Source organism: Schistocerca cancellata, chromosome 9 (assembly GCF_023864275.1).
Source record: "Schistocerca cancellata isolate TAMUIC-IGC-003103 chromosome 9, iqSchCanc2.1, whole genome shotgun sequence".
Taxonomy (NCBI): Eukaryota; Metazoa; Arthropoda; class Insecta; order Orthoptera; family Acrididae; genus Schistocerca; species Schistocerca cancellata.
In genome coordinates, this window is record NC_064634.1 from 393,024,273 (window position 1) to 393,047,193 (window position 22,921).

The window sequence follows — 22,921 nt, forward strand, 5'->3', positions numbered from 1 at the left end:
GATTACTCAAACAGTTTCTCAGATACACCAAAATAAGTCACTGTATTCAAACACACAAACCCTAAACCAAAAAATGAATCAAATGCATATCATAGCATATCAATTAAACAAGCCTGCTGCACCTGTACTCACTTCCATCACGGAAAAGAGACGAATGCTAACGGCAACCAATAAAATACGACTTAGGCACAACAAAAACTGCAGACCTCAAAATTCGCCTTACAAACCAGCAAGACAACAAATATATACACATATACACCTCTTCTGTCAAAGAGTTGTTGTATATTTTAAAAACAAAACGGTAAATGTTAACGAAGAACAGGTATTAGCAAAAGGTTTAGAACCAACTGGAGCCCTGTAACAAATGAACAACAGCTAGAAATCTAAGTACTAACGTAAATACAGGGTTACTAGACTATTAAAAACAGAGAAGCACCAACTAATAAAGAAAAACCCGGAGAAAATAATACTGTATTTCTTATAGCAACAAAAGTATACATAGATAAATAGAGGAATTCAACAGCAAAACAACATAAATATGTTAAAACGCAATGCAAAAAAACTGATTGCAAGTACAGTATGTTAAAAACATTCTTGAAAATGTAGTGCGTACATTTTCAGACAGAGGGAGACAGAGACTGGTTCAAAAAAGTCCAAGACACGCAACACGAGATGCCAATCCAGAATCATAACAACTTCTACACACCTAACGTCAAGTGCAAACACTGCTCACCCAATATTGTAAAATTGAAAGTTATAGGATAGTAAGAAATAACATTAACCTAATAATGCTGATATAAACACGTATTTTTAGTAGCTGCACACATGAATTTCAGACGCTTTTAGAAACTGTGAAGTACCAATGGCTGACTATGGTTACACAAATATAAAATGTGATCTTTAAAAAGTTCGACTGCACCTCTTAAACTTTTTTTAATTATAATAAATAGTACGTTTGTATTTAAGATGTGAATATGTACCTCAGAACGGAACTTGTATAATGTAGTGTTTATTTGAACTCAAGACATAGATACGTGATTGTCATGAAACACTATGTAATAAAAATGAAGAACTGCTTTTAATTTATTCATTAAATTCCTTGAAACATAATTATCACCTGTAGAATCGTCTTCTTGCAAATAAGACAGTACTGGAGCAGTTGATAGAAAATTCAAATAATGCCCGTTATCGCACGTAACTTTTGATATGTAGGGTATTTGAAATAATTTGAGGACTTCCTGTGAAAGAAATAGACAAACTGGAAATGATGTCTGTGTGTACATTAAACAAGAAAAAGAATGCAAAGCATTTATGAAAGGCTCTTTGAAGATATCTGCGTGATGTCAATGCTGTTTTCCGAAAGGAAAATTGGAATTCAGCTAGAAGCAGCCGCCATGAATCTTTCTGTTGTTGATTCACGATTCATTGTCATTCTCAATGTGAGGTCTCGATTACAATACACAGAGAGCGTTGAATCAAGAGGCACAAAGCATTAATTCTGTTTTTCTCTGCAGACTAACAGGAAGCGGAAAATTCTGGCTCTGAGGTCTTAAAAACAGAGTACTCCTAAAATATAGTGCCGCCTTTGCTCTCAAAAACTACTCGTTCGATCCTCATCGGATCATAAGTACTTTCGTACTGTATGGCTCATTTTTGGAATATCTCTCTATGATGTAGAACAGGCCAATTAGTCTGCAAATGTAATTTATTTTTTCAGGGGATATGTGACTACAGATTGTCACGGAAATTTTATGTTTAAAGTACAGTGTGCATTCAAAGTATACTTACATTGCTTAATGGAAGTATGCGTACAAACAAACTCACAAATATTATCCATTTAATAAGTTTGCGTTATTGGAACAAAATATGAACAGAGCAGTTTTGCCTCACGCACAGAAAAATTTCTATAGCAGGAGGACGAAAGTAATAAAGCGTCTTTAAAGCTTGATATGGAAAATTACAATACTAAGAAATAACTGTCTAATCAACATTTCCAAAAGATAGTTCTGCAAATTTGCACTGAAGTCATAGAATTAGTCGACAATGTTACGTTTTCAGAGTAGCTGTCGACGACAACTAAATACACAGGAAATTCAATAAAAATAAATGTGAAAATGTCTGGAGCGCCTCCAGCAAACTAAATATTGTTGAAAATTTTAAAATTTTCAGTCGAATGGAATACTCAAGGAAATCACTGTGAAATATTGCCTGGTGACGAGCTGAAACAAGTCCCCTGATTTGAATAAAGCCTGTATCCCTCAATGTTGTGAAGATACAAACTACACTCAGGAACTGTAACTCTCAATGTCATGCAAAGGGTTGGTAGAATGCGTAAGAATCTATCTGGAACTGTCTTTAATGACAATTCATAGGTTGACCCTCTTTACATTATATTGAATAATCTCTCCCAAAAATATTTATAAGTACGGGCTTTCCTAATGTAGTTCTATAAATTACTGAAATGATAGCGAGATTTAGTTTTATAATGATATTTATTGATTTAAGACACAAATGAATCTAATCTTCATATACTGTGACAATGCATGACTACTCGAATATATGACAAGTACAACAGGTTTCCATGAGTAATTAGTTGCCACAGTTGAAATGGGTGCCTATCAGTTGATTGTAGCTCATTTTCCTGTTCATGAGGGGGCTGATTATTCTAACAGATAACTAATTGCCTAACTTGTAGCTATTGATCGAGTAACAGGACTCAACTATAAGATTCCACATTCAAATTAGATCTGCTTTGGGCACCGTGTGGGCAGGCGTGGTAAAGAGGGCCATCAAATTAACTGAGTCTCTGCTTTGCGGGGGCTGCCAAATACTTTACCAAACTCCGTGCTCGATTCGTGTGGATTCAGCTATCAGCGATGGGCTGCACTGCAAACTGCAATGAGAACCAATCATAACGTGTTGGTTTTTTCGGGCGGCGTCTTCATTAATTAAAACTCCCACTCTAACAGCCAACGGCCTCTTAGCCCGGAAGTTTTAATTAATGCAGTCTGAACTGCTGACCACACCAAAAATCTGCAGCCATGGGCAATATTCCAATAAGATGCGATATCGAACCCGAGTTATGCTGATCCCCGAAACGTTTCTCTCCACAAAGTCATAAAAAATTATAATACGCCGATCACACTAAGCCCACCTGCCCCAATATTGCTCGATGCCAGATCTAAGCCCAATCACAAGTGTACAAAACGCCATACACCAGCCCTCCAAAATTCCACGAAAAATCCTACTCAAATTGAAACGTTTGCCGGCAAAAGCTAGGGGTGCCTTGTTGCGTTCAATAAGCGTCACGCACCGTCCCGAAAATTAACTTGCTTCTTTTAAACTTCACACTGAAGACTGCGGTGTGGGAAGCATAACTTACATAGCAAAATACAGCGTGTTCGTGCGACGCCTGCTTCTCCGACGCCTCGGTTTCACCCAGCTTCGATTCCAGGAACGCATCCGTTCTGGCCCAGGAGCGTACTGGCAGATTCCAATCAAATCCACACTGGCTTCCCTAAGCGCGAGAGAACACTAAGGGCCCTTTGAAAGGGCGCACCCCATCGACCACTATTGTCATCTGGGCCCGACCTTCCTGGAACCCAGCTGGCCCGGCCGCTTGCATCACTGCCTAGCACGCCTCTCCTACACCGAAAGTACACCAACGGATCTTTGAAAATAGTGAATGTAGCGAGATCCGTCACCTAACTGGAGCAGTGAGTAAATACAGTCCTTTGAACCCAGTGACTTTCATATTGACATCCTCTCCCCACTTCCCCAAAACAGAGCAATTAGCAAAAGTAGCTGAGAGAGGACAGGCTTAAGGGGTTTGTCTTCTCTCAACTGTACCTCACGATTTGCGATTGGGCGCCTGCCACTCATACTCAGGTGAGCCATCTAAAACTGATGGAGACTCCTCTCATTCCGCAGTTTATTGTTTGGAAGCTCCTCCTCCTCCATGCAGTGCGCAAGAACCTATCGTCTGCAGAGGTGGCAGCACTACGAAATCTCTGACACGAGCCTATATAGTGCTACTGAACTCCGATAACAGCAATGCAACAATACTGTTACCTCATAGTCTGTGCGCGCGGGCTCTTCCTGCCGTGGTGGCACATAGGAGTGTGAGTGTATAGTGCGAGAGGAATCAGTGTCCTCCCCTTGTTTCCACTCGCAATAACTGTACGGAACAAGTTGTCTGGTATAAGTGTTTATTACATTAAACGTTACAACTTGCACAGGCAGCGCGCCGACTGCGTCTCCTGAATTAGCTGGAAGACATACACGCCCGTCCGCTGCGGGGTCTCGCAGCTACCGGCTCGGCCGTTACAACTGCTAATCCTACCTGCGCACACAAAGGACCTGGGAGATCCACTTCTATACTTACGTAGCAAAGTCTCCCGACTGGGAGCAGACTATACTGGACAGTCTGACCTGCCCAGTTTCAAGCTGACACTAGATGGCAGTTGGAGGGAGTAGCAGACTCCAGAGTCTGTATTTGCACCAGATGGAGAAGATGATTCTCTCTAAAGGAAGATTAATTCCGACCCTACAGTACAGGAGCAACAGAAATGTTCTGCAGTTCTTAATTCCTACCCATTACGTAAAGAGATCGCTATGTGGTTAATATCACATACTTGCATGCCACCCAGACAGTATCATCATTCAAAAATTCGTAACAGTAGTTGTAGACTTGGTAAGCAACATCAGTTCGCTCACATACGATCTAGCCAAAGGTCTTGCATCCTTGCTGAGGCCATTGATAGGGAAATACCTCATATATGTAACTAGGCTTCCTTCAAACTACTTTATGTTCAACCAAGAATTTTCTGAGCAGGCTGACAGGGTCGACACGGGTAGCCCTGTTTCAGTACTGGTGCCCAACTTAGTTATTGGGGAGGTAAGAGTACTGGAATCTGTGACCCTGGAAACAACTCTAATACGAAGGTATGCAGACGATCCTTTCATAGTGTGGACCCATGCAGAAGTTAAATTGATGGGTTTTTACGACTCATCAACTCAATTCGTGAGAACATTCAATTCGCTATGGAAACAGTGAAAAACGGTTGTCTGCCTTTCCTGGACCTATTGATTAGACGGAAGAATGGTAGCTCTTTCGCGCATTCTATTTATTTTAACCCTTTAGGTCACGAATTATTTTCTCCTCAAAAAAAATTATGATTTTTCACATGTATAAAATATTCCGTGGTGCCCCCCAAGGGGGCATACAACGTGTCCCTAAATGTGTTCAAGTGGGTGCAGTATAAGTCGATAACTCTATTTTATTTGATTTTTATTTCATCAAAATACATAAATTACAAAAAGCTTACTTAATGATTGTATACATAAAAATTTTTTTTTTACCCTAGTGAAGAATGATAATCAAAGAAACAATTTTTTTTCTATCCCGACATAAGTGATTGTCACATTTTACACAATAAAATTTGGTTTTGCCTTTCCAACCCGGTTTCCTGCACATGTCAAACAATTTTTTGTCACTGACCACCGGAAGATGCTCAACGTTGTCCAAACGAACATCAGCTTCGGGACGAACTTCCACAGTGACTCGTTTTGAAGTACTTGGAGATGGCACTGGACTATCACTAGTGGGATGCCCACTTTTTTGGCAGCTGGCTTATCTGTTTTTGTCACTACTTTGGCCACACTTGTCATAAAGTGAAGCAAATCAAGTGTCTTATTTTTAGTAACGCCTATTTCTGATGCATTTTTCTTGTACTGAGTCCATGCATTTAGACATGCAATATCAATTGCATGAACAAACATAACTGTCGAAAATCGTGTTCGGTTTCAAAAGCAGCTAACTGCATGTTGTCTTGGAGAGCAAAGCCCGCTATGTGCCCAATAGGCTTGACTGTCGTCATGCCATGTCGGGACGCAAAGCACGTGAACAGAAATCAGACTCACCAATCTGGATATTCAAAGCTACCTTTCATGCTGTTACAATTAAAATGGGTATTTTTCTCATTCAGCTTTAAATTGGCAGCGCTGTAACAAATTTACGCAACAATAACATTCTCGCTGTCAATGCACTGTCGTTTGGATGCGAAGAGTGTTTCGTGATTATCTCAGTGTCACATATCATGCAGGTAGCGGGCTTTGCGTCTAGGCTACTCGGCTTATAGTATACCGTATGATATAAAACGTCTAACATAACTTCCATCATTGTCCTTTTGTTCAAAATTACCGCCAGGATCGTCGGATAGATCGTCAATTTCAAATGAATTCCGAAGTTCTATAACTTCTTCTGTAAGTGGCCTTCGTCTATCATAGACTCGGATCACTGTGAAATCACCGTAAGATGACTACAAAGACAGCGAAATAATGTTCTAAATTTCTATGCGATTGCAACCTTTCAAGCACAATGTCCTCATTTGGAGACACATATAAAGTTGTAAATATGTCACTTACATTTCGTTCTGAAAGACACCTTTTGTTTACACCTTCAAGAATGCACCTTTCTACGCATAAATATTTTTTTTACCTAAACTCAGAAGATATTAACCAGCTGATGGAAGGTAGAAAGGTTACTGGGAAGCGTTCATGTGACTGTGCACATTGTTTTGTTTTGTTGTACTACATACTGACAGAAGTTGTCGACATCTTCTCACAAAAATCTCTGCTTGTGAAAATATGGAGACAACAATCTAAAATGGTAAAATTTAACGGATTTTAATATACTAAACATTTATATAGTATGTCCTTATATGAGGACACCATGACCGAAAGGGTTAAGCCCACTTAAACCGCCGCAAACCATGAGCGTGCTTAAACCAAATACACTCACAGATCACACAGATCCAAACAGATTTGTCTGCAGAGATCGTCGTTCTAAATCAGTGTTCAGAGAAAATTGATATCTTACTCGGCAGAATAACAGGGCACTATCAATCAAATCAGAAAACCGGGATGTTAGTACGGAAGGCGTGACACTGGAAAAATGCCTACTTTTTCTTCCCCTTGTTCTCAATATTTCGTTTAAGATATCCAGCACCTTAGAGGAAATTTCGCCAAAATGTGGAATACCCAGACGATATGGTCGGAAGTCGGTGTAACTTCGTGCGTGTATACACTGTCAGCAGGTGCGCTAATAAATGGAGTTGCAATTCTCTGTGACAGGGAGAACTTCCACTGGAGTGCACTAGTGTTATTAGTGTTGTTATTAGGTCGGGTAGTACATATAAAGGCTGTGAGCAGCGTCAGATGTTAACGGAACGCTGTGAAAGCACTGTAATAACATGTACATGTGTGAGACTCCGTTATCGACAACAGGCAGACTTTGAAAGAGACCTCGTTGTGGGCCTCTATTTGGCCTGCAGCTCTTCTCGTATTTATCGACACTTCTGCAGCATTTGGAAGGGAGAGTGGCCCGATATTTGACTGCATGGGTATGCGACGGCAGACACACTCGTTGTCAACAATCCGGTCGACCACATCTGATCAAGACAACAGTGTGTAACCATATTTTGCATCTGCACATGTGCACATGCCTTTCCCCAGGAATGGACTCCCTGCTACACTCAGTGTCGTTCGTCCCCATTTGTTGGAGAGTAGCAGAATAGGGAATTACCATACCATGGTAACAACACAGATGGTAGCATTTGGAGGGACTGCTGATGAATGGCACCGTACTGTATTCAGTGAGGAATTGCAGATTTTTTGTACCTCAGATGAACAACGACGACGAGTTCTGGTGGGATATAGCTCTCGGTGTCATGGCGTGGAAGCCATTGGGTATAACTTCAGGTCATGGTTGATAGTGGTTGAGGGAAACCTGGTGGCACAATGGTACCTCAGGTCATCATGGGTCCTCATGTGTAACTTCTCATGCGACGGTATTGTGGTGCCATATTTCAACAGGACAGCGCTAGTCCACACAGGAGACGTGTCTCTATGAACTCTCTACGTAATGTTCAACTAGCCCTGAGGCCAGGAAGATCCCCAGGGATTGCTTTTTTGGTACTTTCTCTTAGTCATATTTTATTCGTGCCAAACGTTTTGTACTGTGGCTGTAACAACTCTCATTATTGCAATGCGAGGCTAAACAGCAGTGGTCTTCGCCCACTATTGCCCACATTGAGTTTATTTTGCGATTTCACTCTCTGTGACTAGCAAAGTCAGTCGGTACTCTTAAGGAGTCGTAGCAGACCTCTCGCTAGTTCTTCATTAGACAATATTTTTTCAGGAATTAATGATCTGAATATGCTGTCTCTTTTGACATCCAATGCTCCAAATTGGAAGATTAAATGTGACGCCGTTCGTCCCCCTCACCACATAGTCTACACTTTGGGTTTTCTTTCTCTGTACCCATTGTGTGTAGATGTTTCTAAAAGTACACATTGCCAGTCATTAGCCCTACCATGATTTCAGTCTTTTTCTTGTTCAAGTCCAGGATTGCTAAACTTCTCTTGAAATTTGGCTTGGTGCATCATTAGCCTGCTATGTGTTTCTTGAAATTGTCCCGGACTAAAGAATATGCCATTAAATTTCGATATTGCAGCCCGATAATGTCGACTTCCTGCAATGATGCTTCGGCTGACAACCATTCAGCCATCTTCAGGTGAGTGTTTTGCACTGGAGGTTACTAATTCACGTCTCTAGCTTTATACCTAAAACAGGTGCGAAGACGCATCTTGAGAGGCAGCCGCTATATGAGCGATCTCTGTCGAGTTACGCACCCTCTTCGAAAATTGCCTCATTGACGGCTGTTGAAAATAACGACTTATCTATATTTTATGAGAAAGTTTCAATACGTATCGGCGATGTTACTTTTACTCTTTATATCAATATGTCGCTACCCAGATCGCAATATCAAGTGTGTACATTTTTATTTTACATTGTATTTTTTTCGCAATTTTCATCAAATATATGAAATTGTTCTTTTGAAACCATGGTAAAACATAGTTATACTTTCATTGTGTGAAGGAGTCTTACTACTCTTAGAGCTCCCATCACGTCCAGTCTTTCTCTTTGATTGTCTGAGGAAATTGTATAGGTGGCACAAAGAAAATGTCCGATTGCACTTAGGGTGGGAGTGGTGGTGGTTTTGGGGGCGGGGGGTGGGTGGCTATGTCAATAGAATAACAAAATTCCAGATGTGAAGAAACAGTACACCCGTTGTGTTAAAAAACAATTTTTGACGCAACTGACGTGCTATTTCTTCACGTTGACATACTTCAAAAACAATTGGTGAGAAAGATGACTATAATGTAAATGACAAGACTGGTCTTTTCCGTGGCCGGAGACGTTGAGGGGATATGCTGACGTAATCGGCGCTCGGCGCTACCAACAGAAACTGCAACGTCTAGCTTTAACTCGCAATTAGGACAAGAGTACTGACTGCTATGTCACTGCCGTTTGCAGAAATGAAAAGAAAAAAAATCGGGGAAGTCGGCATACAGTGTTCCAGGCATATCCGATATGTGATTAAATCGAACGACGGAACCGTCGGACACCTTTTATTTAGCAACTTACACGCAGTTACCATCGTCAGCAAAGTCGCTATAGCAAAACGTTTATATGCATCCTTTTCCTTCCAATTCTTTCTCTAAGGGGGATAAGCAGGCAGCGCTATGTTGATGTACAAAATATCTAATGACAAAACAGTATTTAAAAATACAGATCTAAAACCAGCAGTATATTTACAATGTGCAGCCGATATTTTTATTGGCCGGTACATACTATACGGCAATATATCGATGTCATTTTCCGATTTAGAGAGGGCCAATACGATGCTTTTGGAATATCAATATATCAGATTCGCGATATTTTTAAAAATATCAATAGTCCTAGCCCCATCTATGGTGCACAGGCGCATGCGTAATATGTCGAAACGCGCACTCTCAAGGTTAAAATTCAGATGTCAAAGAGATTAGTATGAAGGTAGGGATTTGAACTTGTAACCTAAAGTACAAAACATTCATCTGGAGACTGCTGAATCGTTGTCAGCCGAAACATAGTGGCAGGAAGTCGATGTTGTCCGGTTGTAATTCTGAAATGTCATGCCATGTATTTGTTTCCGCTTCGTCCGATATTCTTTTCGCTACCTCTTATTCCTGATGCATTGTTTTGATTTTACCATTACAAGAGTCACGGATAGAACAGGTTCCGGTCCAACAAGTGGAGTCGTCGCACCCGTCTACATCTGAAACTACATTTACATTTATACTCCGCAAGTCACCCAACGGTGTGTGGCGGAGGGCACTTTACGTGCCACTGTCATTACCTCCCTTTCCTGTTCCAGTCGCGTATGGTTCACGGGAAGATCGACTGCCGGGAAGCCTCCGTGCGCGCTTGAATCTCTCTAATTTTACATTCGTGATCACCTCGGGATTTATAAGTAGGGGGAAGCAATATATTCGATACGTCATCCAGAAATGCAGCCTCTCGAAAACTGGACAGCAAGCTACACCGCGATGCAGAGCGCCTCTCTTGCAGAGTCTGCCACTTGGGTTTGCTAAACATCTCCCTAATGCTGTCACGCTTCCCAAATAAACCTGTGACGAAGCGCGCCGCTCTTCTTTGAATCTTCTCTATCTCCTCTGTCAACCCGACCTGGTACGGATCCCACACTGATGAGCAATACTCAAGTACAGGTCGAACGAGTGCTTTCTAAGCTACCTCCTTTGTTGATGGACTACGTTTTCTAAGGACTCCCCCAATGAATCTCAACCAGGCACCCGCCTTACCAACAATTAATTTTGTATGATCATTCCACTTCAAATCGTTCCGTACGCACACTCTCAGATATTTTACAGAAGTAACTGCTACCAGTGTTTGTTCCGCTATCATATAATCATACAATAAAGGAACCTTCTTTCTATGTATTCGCAATACATTATATCTGTCTATGTTAAGGGTCAGTTGCATCAAGTGCCAATCCGCTTCAGATCTTCCTGCATTTCGCTGCAATTTTCTAATGCTGCAACTTCTCTGTATATTTCAGCATCATCCACGAAAAGCCGCATGGAACTTCCGACACTATCTACTAGGTCATTTATATATATTGTGAAAAGCAATGGACCCATAACACTCCCCTGTGGCACGCCACAGGTTACTTTGACGTCTGTAGACGTCTCTCCATTGAGAACAACGTGCTGTGTTCTGTTTGCTAAAAACTCTTCAATCCAGCCACACAGCTGGTCTGATCTTCCGTAGGCTCTTACTTTGTTTATCGGGCGACAGTGCGGAACTGTATCGAACCACTTCATCGTGAAGAGAAGATGGATGGTCTCTGTCACTGACGGGTCGAAAGTAGATGAAGGCGCTGGGACTAGACTACACCAGGTACAGGTTAGTCTAAAAACACCAGTCTCTCTAGGGAAGCTGAACACGATATTGCAGGAGGCATCATGTGTTATCAGAGTGCCGCGGAGGAGAACCTGCATAGGTGCTACGAAGATCGTCACATCAACATTGATTCAGATAGCGCAGCTCCTATATCCCTACCAGTCCGTGGAACGACATCGTTGGGGAATGACATGAAACTCTAGTAAAATTATAGGAAAGGGACAGGATAAACTTACCGTGGGTCCGTGGTCACTCAGGAATTTGTGGCAATGACCCAGATGATTAGCTGATTAGCTGCAGGTGGTCGCTCATGTCGGCATCAATAATGTGTGTCGCAATGGACCGGAGGAAATCCTCTCTGGCTCCCAGCGGCTATCTAATTTGGTGAAGACTGTCAGTCTCGCTAGCAGGATGAAAGCAGAGCTCACCATCTGCAGCATCGTCGACAGGACTGACTGCGGAACTTTGGTACAGAGCCGAGTGGAGGGTCTGAATCAGAGGCAGAGACGGTTCTGCGACTGTGTGGGCCGCAGATTCCTCGACTTGCGCCATAGGGTGATGAGGTTTCGGGTTCCGCTGGATAGGTCAGGAGTCCACTACACACAGCAGGCGGCTACACGGGTAGCAGGGGTTGTGTGGCGTGGGCTGGGCGGTTTTTTAGGTTAGATGGCCTCGGGCAAGTACAGAAAGGGCAACAGCCTCAGAGGGTGCGGGGAGGCAAAGTCAGGACATGCGGAGATCAAGCAGCAATCGGTATTGTAATTGTAAACTGTCGAAGCTGCGTTGGTAAAATACCGGGACTTCAAGCGCTGATAGAAAGCACCGAAGCTGAAATCGATATAGGTACGGAAATCTGGCTGAAGCCAGAGATAAATTCAGCCGAAATTTTGACAAAGGCACACACGGTGTTTAGAAAGCATAGATTGAATGCAACCGGTGGTGGCGTGTTTGTCGCTGTTAGTAGTAGTTTATCCTTGTTGTTGAACCACGGTGGGTTTTTCCCGTCCCTCACAGTTCTACTCGGAACATACCTGTCTAAAACGCAGTTAACGATTGCCTTGAACTTTTTCCATAAATACTCAACACTGTCAGTGTCGGAACAGAAATTTTCGTTCTGATCTGTTACGTAGTCTGAGGTCTGCCTCATATTACTCTTGCTAAACAGATAAACCTTCCTCCCTTTTCTTTATATTGCTATTTACTTCCATATTCAGGGATGCTGTAACGGCCTTATGATCACTGATTCCCTGTTCTGCGCTTACAGAGTCGAAAAGTTCCAGTCTGTTTGTTATCAGTAGGTCCAAGATGTTATCTCCACGAGTCGGTTCTCTGTTTAATTGCTCGAGATAATTTTCGGATAGTGCACTCAATATAATGTCTCTCGATGCTCTATCTATACCACCCGTCCTTAACATCTAAATGTCCCAGTCTATATCTGGTAAATTGAAATCTCCAACTAAGACTGTAACATGCTGAGGAAATTTATGTGAATTATATTCCACATTTTCTCTCAGTTGGTCTGCCACTAACGCTGCTGAGTCGGGAGGTCGGTAAAAGGAACCAATTATTAACCTAGCTAGTTTGTTGAGTATACCCTCCACCCATAATAATTCACAGGAACTATCCACTTCCATTTCACTACTGGATAAACTACTACTAACAGCGACAAACACGCCACCACCGGTTGCATACAATCCATGCTTTAGAAAGCACCGTCTGTGCCTTTGTCAAAATTTCGGCTGAATTTATCTCAGCTTTTCGTATCTATGACGATTTCAGCTTCGGTGCTTTCTATCAGCGCTTGAAGTCCCAGTACTTTACCAACGCAGCTTCGACAGTTTACAATTACAATACCGATTGCTGCTTGATCTCCGCATGTCCTGACTTTGCCGCCCCGCACCCTCTGAGGCTGTTGCCCTTTCTGTACTTGCCCGAGGCCATCTAACCTAAAAAACCGCCCAGTCCACGCCACACAACCCCTGCTACCCGTGTAGCCGCCTGCTGTGTGTAGTGGACTCCTCACCTATCCAGCGGAACCCGAAACCTCATCACCCTATGGCGCAAGTCGAGGAATCAGCAGCCCACACGGTCGCCGAACCGTCTCTGCCTCTGATTCAGATCCTCCACTCGGCTCTGTACCAAAGGTACGCAGTCAGTCCTGTCGACGATGCTGCAGATGGTGAGCTCTGCTTTCATCCTGCTAGCGAGACTGACAGTCTTCACCAAATCAGATAGCCGCCGGAAGCCAGAGAGGATTTCCTCCGGTCCATAGCGACACACATTATTGGTGCCGACATGAGCGACCACCTGCAGCTAATCAGCTAATCAATTGGTTCGTTGCCACAAATTACTGAGTGACCACGGGCCCACGGTAAGTTTATCCTGTCCCTTTCCTATAATTTTACAAGAGTTTCATGTCATTCCCCAACGATGTCGTTCCACGGATTGGTAGGGATATAGGAGCTGCGCTATCTGAATCAATGTTGATGTGACGATCTTCGTAGCACCTACGCAGGTTCTCCTCCGCGGACACTCTGATAACACATGATGCCTCCTGCAATACCGTGTTCAGCTTCCCTAGAGAGACTGGTGTTTTTAGACTAACCTGTACCCGGTGCACTCTAGTCCCAGCGCCTTCATCTACTTTCGACCCGTCAGTGACAGAGACCATCCTTCTTCTCTTCACGATGAAGTGATTCCTTTTTACCCTGCCCCCTAATTCCGAGTGCTACCTTGAAAAGTTTATTGCAACAGCTGCGTCATTATATTGTCAGCTGGAATTTCTCCGACCATTCCTGGTTGGTTTGTGGGATTGAAGGGGCCAGACTGCTAGGGCCATCGGTCCCTGACCATACCTGGATTTGCCGCTTTCACTATGTTGTCATATTTTCAGTTATTTCCAGTTTTTAAGCTGTATTCCCTTTCCGCTGCCTCCATTGTAACCCAAAGGTGTAATAGGGGAATTCTCAGCACTGTCTCCATTCCATCAGTGGGTGTACAGTTAATTCCATCTGTTGTGACTAAGCAGGTCAACCTCCGCACCATCCCAAGCTCCTTAGCTCTCTCTCAGCACTATGCGACTTAACTTCTGAGGTCATTAGTCGCCTAGAACTTAGAATTAAACCTAACTAACCTAAGGACATCACACACCTCAATGCCCGAGGCAGGATTCGAACCTGCGACCGTAGCGGTCACTCGGCTCCAGACTGTAGCGCCTAGAACCGCACGGCCACTCCGGCCGGCCGCTCCTTAGCAGCCGGCTATTGGCTACCTTATTCCACTGCATCGTAAACAGCATAAATTATCGTAAGCATAATTACAACCGGGGACTCGATTAAGATTATTAGGATATGGACTATGAGTTTTTAATGGAAGTTCTAAGCTTCAAGTAATGTCAAATTCAAGCTCACTGAAATTGCTCCTAACACTCGGGAATGTGCATTACTCCGGCTTGCAGTGCTTCTAGTGACCCGGTCAGATTACTATTCGTCTAACCTCCAGACCCATAGGAGTCTGTTATTATAAATAGGAGGTCCTTTGATTTAGTGTAGTTTTTCATATCATTCACTTCCCACCCATTACGACGCTGCCCTGTAACATACCACGATATCCGACCGCCATATATAGAGAGTTACCAGTAAGTCGTAGAAAAGTTAAACACGAAAGGCACCAGAGAGTCTCAGGAATACGCTCTGATGTATTCGTCATGATATTGCTCTGTAGCTCTCTAGTCGAATGTGATGCTCCCTGACGCTAGCAGCGAAGCCCACAAAAGCACTGAAGATTGGTTCATGATATGGCGGCAGGAAGTGCAGCCGTGACATATAGTCGGCAGTGCCAGCACGGCAGTGTTGTGCGTACTTTTGACGTCTTCCTGAGTAACGGTTTTTACACGTTCTAGAAACATCCTTCTTCTGCTGAAAAAGAGAGCCTAGATATTAGTGCAACGTTGTGTGGTGATTTCCTCAAGTATCAGGGATAGATTTCTTATGAGAGAGAGTCTTCCGTTCAGAAGTATGTTCATAGATTGCTGGCCGGCTATAGGCAGTTTTTATACATGCGTAGCCGCTACATGTGCACGTTCGGATGTTGTTGTAGTTATGGTCTTTACACCAAGGACTGGTTTGATGCAGCTCTCTGCATAATTCGTTTTTTTCTCATGTATCCCCCTAGAGGTTGCCCACACAACTATTAGGATGTCAGCCTCGTACGCGACACCTACAACAGTGTCTATTCTGTCAAACAAATATAGATTCCAGAACAATGGACATCTTATAAAGAACTGGTGGTAACCCATTTTGATTATGTTGATCTGCTTCGCAGACCTTGCCATTGACGAAGCACAATATGGAAATAGTAATTTGCACCTGAAAATTATTTCTATTTCCTGTAACAGATATTTCCTTATGCGTCAAAAAGCCGCCTGTCTCTGTATGTTCACCCTGCGTAGTTTGAGTGAACTCAGTAAATCAGCCTAGTACTTGACTTAATGGTCCCACACGTATAAAAGTTGTGGTACATTGACTGAGGACAGAGAGTGAACGTTTTGGGGTGCCTTCATAGATATTTCAACAGAGTATATGAAACTTTATTGTTCTGAAAGGCGGAATACTGAAAAATAAAACTGGGTTTCGTATACAGTGATAAGCATAAAGAAAATCCCGTAGTTGTTAAAATACACTGTAAGAGATAAAACAAAAGACGCACGAGGAAGGAATTATCTGAATAGGATGGAAATCGACTGATGTGACGTACATGTACAGACAGACAAATGACTACAATTTCTGAAAAACTGGACGATTTATTTAAGAGAAAGAGCTTTGCGAAAAGAAAAGTCAATAACGCGTTGGTCCACCTCTGCTCTCATTCAGGTAGTTACTCGATCTGGTATCGGTCGGTAGAGTTGTTGGATGTTCTTTTGAGGAGTATCGTACCAAATTCTATCCAATTGGCGAGTTAGATAGTCAAAATTTCGATACTGTTGAAGGGCACTGCCCATAATACTCAAAGCTTTCTCAGTTGGGGAGGGATCCGGTGACCTTGCTAACCATGGTGGGGTTTGGAAAACACGAAGAGAAGCAGTAGAAACTATCGCCTTGTGCGGGGGGCATTATCTTGCTGAATTGCAAGCAAAGGATGGGGGAAGAAACGGTTCACAGAGTATCACCGACGTATCGCTTTGCTGTAACAGTGCTGCGGACGACAACGAAACAGCTCCTGTGACGGAATGAAATGGCACGCCAGTCACTCCTGGTTGTCGAGGCGTATGGCGGGCGCCTGTCAAGTTGGTATACAACCGCGGTCCGGAGCGCCTCCAGACATTTCTTCCCTTGTCACTGGCGCTCATTTCGAAGTGGGATTCATCACTGAAGGCAATTCTACTCCAGCCAATTAGCTTCCAGACCGGATGTGTCCGACATCACTACAGAGATGCCTGTTGGTGTATAGACGTCAATGGTAGTCGGCGCAAGAGACGCCCTGAGCTCAACCCTCCTTCTGTGTGCTTGTGGTCACTGAAGCATCGACTGCACGTTGGGCTCTGAGTGTCTTTTGATGATCACTCGGTGCTCACGTCCTGTCTTCTCTCTAGGTCGACCGCTCCCTTCTTGACGCTGTGTTCGCCATGGTTCATCCATTCCTACCAACATCGTCGAACAGTGGCGTCACTGATATTCAGTTGTCGAGCGATTCGCCGATTACTCCGTCCGGCTCCTTCGAGCCCAGCTGCACGTCCTCTCTCAAATGCTGACATCTGCATCTTTTGTATACGCTCCTTTCTGCAAGGCATAGTTAATGTCCAGCTGAGTAGACGGAATGAAAGTCGGGAAGGCTGTATGCCCCAGTATCGACACGTGCCCTGTTTACTACTCTTCCCAGAATTGCGCTGAAGCGTCATACATTCATCCATCGACCGCCGTAGTTCACACTTTAGCATTTTCCATCGATACCTGTGTGAATATAAATTTGTGATATAAATTTGTGACGTATCTCCATATCTCTTTCGTGGTGCGTCATTTTCTTTCTTGTCTTAGAGTGTATATCTTTTGATAATAAGCATGAACAATATTTCTTTAAAACGTATCTGTCGACAAATTTCTCTTCACAGTCATCGATAGACGTCAAGTAGTGTGCATCATGTGAGATCGTAGTTGTGGAAGACGTTTTAGGCGATGCAGCGACGAGCGGCAACGGATGGTTCTGTACAGAACTTGAAGCTTCCACCAGGTGTTTATTTCCATGCATGGCTGCCTCACGGTTCCGTTAATCCATTATGCATGCTCACCCTGAACGCTGCCATTGCCGTTTCGTCGCGAATGATTCATAATGGGTGCCCGTAAACGCGCCGTCATTAACTGCCGTACATTCCTACCTCCCCTGTCCGCTCATGTTATTCGTGTTTACATTGTCACCGAGAGTGGGTGTAAATAGCCAACTCCGGCCCCTTCGATGAAACACAGCATTCTTAACGCATTTGGACGCTACTAAAAGAAGACTTAATGAAGTTCGTATTTATGCAGGAATTTCGTAGTCGCCTTTACACACTCCTTCGCCGAGAAACATATTCTGCCACCGCTTCAGAGGCAGGAGCTACGCTGAGAGTCGGGAAACGCTCTGACCAGGAAGACTTACGACAAAAAAGATCACTTCGCTGAAAGATCAGCCTTTCCACAGACTAATATTTCTGCCGTGAAAAGCTGGGTTACACGAATTAATAAAAGGAAAGAGATGGCGTTTCGTTAATTTTCGTACAGTAGTCAACTGCTATGAAAATTCACATTCTTTGCGAAATTAAATTTCATTTGAAGTGAGACTAGTGATGTGAGGGCTCAGCTCCACAATATATCACTATGCTGTATTTTTCTCTTCAAAAAAATTTTAAAAAATAAATTCTTCCAGATGAGCCATTTTCTGAGTATGATTTTACTGCCCGAAATTACTTCTGTGAATCGTACGCGTACTGATTCGCAATATAACTGTTGGCCTTCGTTAACATCACCCTCAATTCAGATTGCGCAACACAGGATCTCCATATTTTCCACAGCCAAAATTTCGTTTAAATACAATGCTCAGCTGTAGTTGTCCCTTTCCGGAAATCGTTTTGTAATTTGTGTTCTGCTCATCTGAGATTAACAGAGCTCTTTTTCCAACAGAAATTTTCTTCATTTTTCGCGTGAAGCGAAAAACTGCACTTCTGACTTCTGTACTTCGTACGGCTTGTACGAATTGCATCGTGTAGGAAGCACTTAAGTACTTCACACCATTTTGCACTTCTATGTTTAGCAAGTCATTGTTTTCCTTTCAACAACTCTGATTGATTTTAATAATTGGTTCAATCATTACTAAAGTCTACGATTTATAGTTTATCACTTCTTCACTATCTTTCTCATTCCAGCTGTAAGCCCCATGTCATTTGCGGAGGTTATCGTGGTTATCAACTTGCTCTTCTTTCATTGGCTGATCAGCAAATAGCGTACACACATGCGACAGTAAGCTGCTAGTCTACTACATGTTGTTGTTGTCGACATCTTCAGTCCGAAGACTGGTTTCATGCTGCTCTACATGCTTTTATATTCTGTCCAAGCCTCTTCATGTCCAAATAATTACTGCCATCTACATCAATCTGAATCTGCTGACTGTGTTGATCTCTTGGTCTTCCTCTACTATTTTCATCACCCAAACATTCCTCCAATACCACATTGGTGTGACCATTTGATGTCTCAGAATATGTCCTATCAACCGATCACCTCTTTTAGTCAAGTTGTGCCACAAATTTGTTTTATCCCAATTCTACTGAGTACCTCTTCATTAGTTACGCAGTCTAGCCATCTAATCTTAAGTATTCTTCTGTAGCACCACATTCCAAACGCCTGTATTCTCTTCTTGTCTAAACCGTTTATCGTCCGTGTTTCGTTACCGTACATACACAACATGATTCGAGCACCCCTCTCGCGATCTCCCAAGCTTACTATCTTCTCCACATGCTTCTCCAAATAACAGAGATCCGCCTCTGTGTTTCATCCACATTTCTCTAAGATTTTCAATCTTATTGCACCTTAGAAGGTGTTATCCGTTACGATAAACTGATACCCATCAGATACATCCAGACGTTATTACCTATTTTGTCTCTCTTTTCTCCCAAATCCACACCCTACTTTTCCCTTCCCTGACTTTCGTTGGAGCCCACACGAAGCTGAAGGCTTACTTTTTTGTCGTATATTTCCCACACCCTGTACTCAGCAGTGTTTTGGATTTCCTATTCCAATCCTGCTATTGCATTTGTAACTCTCGAGGTTACCCGTTTTCTTCGAGTTTATGGTATTTTACGCAATTACACGCTTCTTTTTTCTTTAAAAAGAAAAAAGACAACGAACCACGAAGGAATTATCCAAATGGGACGGAAATCGGTAGATGTGATGTTCATGTAAAGACAGACAAATGATTACGATCGCAGAGATACTGGATGAATTATTCATGAGAAAGAGTTTCACAAACTGAGCAAGTCAGTAATAAATTGGTCCACTTCTGGCCCTTATGCAAGGAGTTATTCGGCTTGGCATTGACTAATAGAATTTTTGGGCTTTCTGCTGAGGGAGATTGTGCCAAATACTGTTTAACTGACTTGACAGATCGTCAAAATCTCAAGGTGGTTGGAAGGCCCTGCCCACAACACTCCAAATGTTCTCAGTCCTACTCGGATAATTACTTCATGGTGCGTCGTTTCTTTTTTTTTGTCTTAGAATGTATTTTATCCTCATGTATGTCTTTATCTTGCCACCAATCCCTGACGAGAGCCCCTAAACATGTGTAATGACACACCGCTCCTTTCTGTTTATATCACTGATCACAGTCGGGTGGAGCATATATGTACATAAGACACCATGGAACGGGATGTCCGTTTTACAGCATCCACAGTTTGACGCTGACCATACTACGGGACACTACCACCATCTGTTTGTTAAACCGTTACACTTAAAACACATCCTTTTCATTTCGTAGGAGATAGTTGTCTATGCGCCTCAATGAAGAATAGCTTGTCGATTAGGGCGTTGAACAATCCGTCGAGTCTCCCAGTCAGGAAAACTATATTACTCTGTCCGTTAAGAAATGTCAGGTGTTTCTCAAACTTAAGGTCGAATAAAGAAACTCTGACTGAAGTAGGAGAAAATAGTGATCAGTCGATGTACTCGTTTTGTCCATCCTTGTCCTCAGTGTTGTAATGAGCAATAATGAACATGCAATAGGAATCTTAAAGTAAAGCCGAAGGTAGACAGCTGCAATATTTATGCTTTTTATTATAAGCAGTTCTTCTAAGCTACCCAAGTAATTCTTTGATCACTCGACAGAAAAACGCTATCAATTTGAGGCGAATTTTTAGTCAATAAACTATTTGAAGAGTACTGGTTTCCAGCCAGTAATCCGTTCTACATATAAACCTTGCTAATCACGGAAATGTGAAGCAGAGAGTATTTTCTACTGTCTCAAATATTAGTGTTTCTTTCCAATTCACTGACGGGTGGAACGTCGGAAGAATAACAGCTGGTACGACTCTGCGAGAGGTTTTGTTTGCTTAATTTTATCTCTACGATCTCTGCAGAAGTCCGAGGAGTATTCATAGTTTTTTTTAAGAATCACATTTACTGAAGTTCACTCAGCGTGTTCTCGCAACATGTATGTCGTCCTCTTTCGAGAGGCGGCCAGTTAGGGGCTATGAAAATTTGAAGAATGGATAAAATGGGTAGAAAAAGTGACAGATCAGGAAACGTTGAGAAGAGTGTGAGAAGAGAGAGAAATTTTAAAGAGAATCAGGAAGGAGAAACACATTTGCCTTGGACCTTGTATGAGAAAAGGTTGTGTAGTGATGGATACTGTGGAAGGAATGGTGAACGGAGAAGAAGAAAAAGCAGAAGAAGAAGAAGAAGAAAAAGAGGAGAAGGACTCAGTAGACACCAGGTGGTGGGTAGTATAAGGGTAGAAAAAATGGTGAGAAAACGAAGAGGGTAGCAAATGACACGAAGTGTGGAACACTGATGACTATGATGTAAAATAATAAGAGTAAATCATCCACCAAGTTTTAGATGCAGTAACTCTGTTTCTCATTGGCTGTCTCTCATCACTGTTTACGGCCGAGGTCACTACTGGTTAGGCCTCATATGGGGACCTGGAAGTAATCAGTCACACTGTATAAGCATTTCACGTACATGCACTCTCGTCTGTAGCGAACTGCATTCTCCCAGTATCCTACAAATGAATCGCAATTGGCCATTTACTTCACACACAACTGAGTCATTAATGTAGCCATTCCACTTTATATCTGCTACCTTTATACAGCCACGTATTTATATGGCATGACTGACTCTAGCAGTGATTCATGAATCTAGTTAGTCGAGGTTACCACGCTTTTTCGTTTCGTTTAGTGAAGGCCTTTACGTTTCTCTACATTAGAATCTGGTTGTCAGTCTTCTGATCTTGTCGAAATGTGGCTGCGCATTTTTCCAACTTTGACCAGGTAAAATTTCCTCAAAGATACCAGTAGTTCACTTAATGATTTCTGCTAATCCATTACATGACTACCCAACAGACCTATGAAACTACCCGAGACAAACAGGAAGTTATCTTAGCGTATGTAGGTAAGGCAACACGTGCTGCTTTTCGTAAAATTTAGTTCTCTCATAGTCAGTTTATTGATGTTTTTAGGTAGAGGAATGGGGAAGTGCACCACATGGGACATGATTTTTAGTGAAAAGTTTGTCAGAAGTCTAGAGACAACGAATCAGCTTTCTTCGATCCACAGAATTGTTGGTATCATAGGTGAAGAACTCGAACTGACTTTCGCAAATTTCCATTTGTTCCAGTTCGATCTTAGCGTGTGAACTCAGAGTATGTTCTAAGATTCTGATAAAAATAGATGGCAGTGCAAAAGACTGTACATCTATGATTAACTTCTGGTTACTTTTTGTAATTCTGTATGGTGTATGACCTTTTTTCACAGCGAGGAAATTATCTCCGGTTGGAGAGTATGCTGATAAAATAGTTCCATATTTAGCAATTATATACAACCACTCGCTCTCAGAAAGATACGTACCTAAACCGTCCGCAGCTCGTGGTCGTGCGGTAGCGTTCTCGATTCCCGCGCCCGTGTTCCCGCGTTCGATTCCCGGCGGGGTCAGGGATTTTCTCTGCCTCGTGATGACTGGGTGTTGTGTGATGTCCTTAGGTTAGTTAGGTTTAAGTAGTTCTAAGTGCTAGGGGACTGATGACCATAGATGTTAAGTCCCATAGTGCTCAGAGCCATTTGTACCATTTTTTTTTTCATACCTAAAGACTGGAAAATTGCTCAAGTCACACCAATACCAAAAAAGGGAAGTAGGAGTAATCCGCAGGCCTATATCACTAACGTCGATTTTCAGTAGGGTTTTAGAACATATACTGTATTCGAACATTAAGAAGTACCTCGAAGGAAACGATTTATTGACATATAGTCAGCACGAATTCAGAAAATATCGTTCTTGTGAAACACAACTAGCTCTTTATACTCTTGAAGTAATAAGTGCTATCGACAGGGGATGTCAAATTGATTCCATATTTTTAGATTTCCAGAAGGCTTTCGACATCGTTC

The 22,921-nt window shown here is 42.5% G+C and overlaps 1 protein-coding gene across 1 annotated transcript in view; it reads right to left on the reverse strand.

Moving 5' to 3' along the window:
• The window catches only part of LOC126101445 (mucin-5AC-like), a 265,755-nt gene that overhangs the window by 112,818 nt on the left and 130,016 nt on the right, over positions 1–22,921 (reverse strand). The gene's annotated exons all lie outside the window — the stretch shown is intronic.